Here is a 4,475-nt window from a genome sequence, read left to right on the forward strand (position 1 = left end):
CCCCAGCCCTAAATGCAAAGGAAAGACTGAGGCTGCGATTTATACCTCACGGGCTGCAGTGCAGAGAGGCCCGGGGAAGGAGCAGTCACCACAAAAGCAGAAGTTGTGACAGCTGCTGTAATGCCTCCACACCTGGGCTGTTCCTCCAGGGTCCACACTCGCTAACCCAGGGGAGCCGGCGGGGTGTGGGATGAGGGAGTGTCCGGCCTCCCATCTTGTTTCCTCAGCAGCGGAGGTCCACCTGAGTGGGACGGGCCAGGGAAGAATAGGGATGGACCAACCTCTCCAGCTCTGCACGCTGCCAGACAGAAGCAGAGCCAGATCCCAGGGCTGGAGGCTGCAGCCCGACAAATCCAGCCGGGGAAGGAGGTGCACGTTGTTAACCCGGAGGATAATTCATCACTGGAACATTTCACCTGGAGCATGGGGAATCTCCACCACCTGGAGCCGTGCCAGCCAGCCTGGCTGCTTTTCTAACAGAGCCACTCCAGCAACCCTAGAGTGGAATCCCTGGGCGAGGTTCTCTGCCCTGCAGAAGGTCACCGTGGGCCCTGCTGGCCTTCAACCTATCAATCGGGGAGGCCAGGCGCATTCGGATGATGGGCCCTGAACCAAAAACCCAGAATGGCAGGTCCCCAGCCATCATACTTAGCTCTTAGGTGGTGCCTTTTATCAGCAGCTCTCAAAGTGCTTTGCAGAGGTCAGTATCACCACCCTCAGGTTATGTCTGGGGAAACTGAGGCACGGGATGGCAAAGTGACTTGGTCACCCAGCAAGTGAGCAATAGAGCCCAGAACAGAATCCAGGTTGCTCACATCCTAATCCAGGGCTCTGTCTGCTAGGCCACACTGCCCCCTAGCTACTGGACAGGGAGGAAATAGAAGATGCGGGCACAGCCCCTGTCCTGTGTTGTATCCAGTGGCCAGAAGAAGTGAAAATCAAACATGTGTTTCTAGGTGGTCGCTTACAGGGCACGAGGAAACAAGCCATGCTGCACCCAGCCACCCCAGTGGTGTAGCAATCAGGGTGGAGGATGGGAGTCTGATGAAATGGGATGAATCCAGCTCACCAGAGCCCAGGCACTTCCAGGAAATGGTAGCCATGAAATCAGTGACACGCTCCCTGGAACAGCCCGTCCCGTTCGGGGCCCTGATGCTATTTCACAACATGACGCCGGGCAGCCGCGGAGGGGTCGTGCTGTGGGTGAGCGTGTGCTGGGGTCATCTGAAGGGGCGAGTCTAGGGCAGGCGAATGGCAGCAATGGATAGCTTTGCATGGCGCATGCCAACCTTAGCAGAACGTGCATAATTGTCCCGTGGACTGCCTCTGCCCCTGGATCTGCTGCAGTGCAACCAACTGAGATTCTTGTAGAGCAGAGGTGGGCAAACTATGGCCCATGGGTCCCCACGGGACCATCCTGCCCTGCCCTTGGGCTCCCAGCCAGGGAGGCTCAGCCCCGGTCCCTCCCCAGCTGGGTCCCTCCTTCACAGCCTCAGCTCCCTGTGCCGTCAGCACTCTGGGCGGTGTGGCTGGCTCCGGCCAGGCGGAGCGGCTGCCAGTCCTGGTGCTCTGATCAACATTGTAAAAGGGTGAGGAGTGGGGGAGGGGTTGGATAAGGGGCAGGAGATCCCAGGGGCAAGTCAGGAGACAGGGATCGGGGGTGGTTGGATGGAGCAGAAGTTCGGTGGGGGCAGTTAGGGGACGGGGAACAGGGGGGGTTGGACAGGCATGGGAGTCCCGGGGGGCATGTCAGGGGGCAGGGGTGTGGATAGGGGTCGGGGTGATCAGGGGACACGGAGCGGGGGGGTTGGATAGGGGTGTGATCCCTGGCGGTGGTTAGGGGTGGGAGGTCCCAGGAGGGGGTCGTAAGGGGACAAGGAGCAGTGGGGGTGTTGGATGGGTTGGGGGCTCTGAGGGGGGCAGTCAGAGGGTGGGAAGTGGGAAGGGGCAGATCGGGAGCGGGGTCCAGGCTGTTTGGGAGGCACAGCCTTCCCTACCCAGCCCGTCCATACAGTCTCAGAACCCTGATGTGGCTCTTGAGCCAAAAAGTTTGCCCACCCCTGTTGTAGAGGGCCCCTGGGGATTGAACCTGGGCCCGTTAAAGCATAAGCCCATTGGATTAATCCCCGGTGGGAACTGCTTGCAGAAGATTCCTCTCCTCTGGGGCCTAGTATCTGAGCAGGACACGTAACCCCAATGAACACACATGGGAGCTCCTGCTTTCAATGGGGGAGGGAGTGGGCTGGGCAACTTTCCCAAGGACCCTGCAATTCTTTTTCTTCTCTTTTTCCCGGAGCTCCCTCTCTGGTGCTGCAGGGTCCGGCCCGGATCACCGTACCCAAGGGGAGCGCGCGGCAGAGCCGAGCCTCTCCCGTGTGTGATGCATCCACCCCTGCCAACGCACTGAGGGGGGAGCTGCCCAAGTCTGTCCGTGAAGTGTGAGTTACAAAGTCTGTGGCAGCCGGGACCACCAGGATCCTCTAGTTCAGTGGTGCCCGAACTCTTCCGTCTTCTTTCTAGTCTGAATCTGTCCTGCTTCAGCCTCCAGCCAGTGGCTCGTGTCAGACCTTGTCTGCTAGGCTGAGGAGCCCTCTGCTTTCACATTTCAGTTCCTGGGGATGCACTTACAGACTGTGAAAAAGGGAAGTGACGTTCTCTTGGTTAAGCTAAATCGATGGAGTGGGCGCCTCCAGCCTGCCACTACAGGGCGGGGTTTCTAACCCTTTGGTCATTCTTGCGGCTCTTCTCTGACCTCTCTCCAATTCACCAACATCCTTCTTCAGCTGTGGGCCCCAGAACGGGACATGGGACTCCTGCAGCGGTCGCGCCAGGGTCGAATCCAGTGGCAATATAACCTCCCTCCTCCTGCTCTACATTCCCACTGTGCCTGGGCGGCGGGTATCAAAGGCAGGGGAGGCTAAGCCTCCCCAAACCCAGGCTGTGGCCCCGCCCACATTCTGCCTGAGGCCCCGCCCCGCTCTCCCCTGAAGCTGGCAGACTCAGGCTGCTCGGACCAGAGCCTCTGGGGAGGCTGGGGCCAGCTGACACAGCCTGGCTGGGGCTCCTCTGGCTATAGGGGGCAGGGGAAAGGGGGCTCGGGGCTGTGGTCACGGGGGGCACTCGGGGCCCTGGTGGGCGGGGGCAGGGCTTCGAGTGGAAGAGGCGTGGCCGGGCGGTAGCCTCCCCAAGGGGTTCACTCTACTGTAATGAGATCGGACCCACTGCCGGCTGGAAGAGCGGGCGGCACTGTTTCAATAGGCCTGAAGAAGCAGCGACGGACCTAGGCCCCGTGACTCAACTTGCCGTTAGTCACCTGAGGAGCCCCCTTGGCTCAGTGACGCACCTCAGTCCCGACGGCAAAACCAGCCCCGGGGCTGAGCCAAGAGGCGGCGTTCCTGGGATCACACCCGGCTGGTAACTCGGCTCAGTGCAGGATCCCCACCCAGCACCCAGCTCCCTCGGGTCCTCCCATCTCCTCCGCTGGCGCACGCCGCGGCCGGTGCCCCGCGGGTCGACGTTGTACCGGATCCGGATTGGTACCGCAGGAATCACACCCCAGCTGCTAGCTCTGAGGGCACAAGCCTCTGGCTAGCTTCAGACCCGGCCCCAATGAGACAGGCGGGGGTGGGATCTGGAGCCCAGTCTCCCAACCATCACAAGGTTTGTTTGAGCTGATGGAGGGCAGGGGAGCCCAGGGGCCGGCTGGGGTTCACCAGTGAGTGCCTGACACTGGCCAGGACGCACTCAGACCCAGGGGAGTTGGGATCCTGCTGCTGCAGCCCAGAAAGGGAAACCAGGAGCCAGCCCCAGCGCTGGCCCACTCCGGCACAGCCTCATCTGGACAGACTAGGGTCAATCCACCAGGGGAATGATTTAGCACCGCTTCTCCCTGCCCTTGCAATGAATGGTCTAGTTATTGCATAGACTCGCCTTGCGTGCAGGGAACTGGACTAGATCGGGGTGGGCCAGCGCTGGTCCCTGAGATCTCCCGGGTGCAGCCTAGGAAGGGAGAAAGCCAGTCCCTGGTGTCAGAGAGGTTGAGAAACACCAGGCTAGATGCCCTGGTGAGGTCCCTTCCCCTCCTGCACAGCTCCCATGTCTGAGATTCCAGCAGAGGGAGCCATTGCCTGACTTTAACGTGAAATTGCTGCAGAAATTGGTCCCTCCCAAGGCTCTACCGTCCACTCCAGCGTCCAGCCCCAGCCCACAACTCGGGGCAGATTTGCAAAGCCCAGGCTGGTTAGATCCTGGTGATCCCCAGCCACCGGGATGCTCACTCTCTGTTTGTCCCTGGGCTCTATTCCCGTTCAGGACCCCTGAAGCGGCAGGGAGGGGCTGCAGCACCTCGCCCTGCTGCGTGGCTGCAGAGGAGCTGTGACCCCTGAGATGCGGTGGGCTGTTCTTGGCGTGAGGCAGGACTCCAGGGATCTGGACTAACCCCCTCTCCTCCACAGACACAATCATGTCCCCATCCT

Source organism: Gopherus evgoodei, chromosome 11 (assembly GCF_007399415.2).
Source record: "Gopherus evgoodei ecotype Sinaloan lineage chromosome 11, rGopEvg1_v1.p, whole genome shotgun sequence".
Lineage (NCBI taxonomy): Eukaryota > Metazoa > Chordata > Testudines > Testudinidae > Gopherus > Gopherus evgoodei.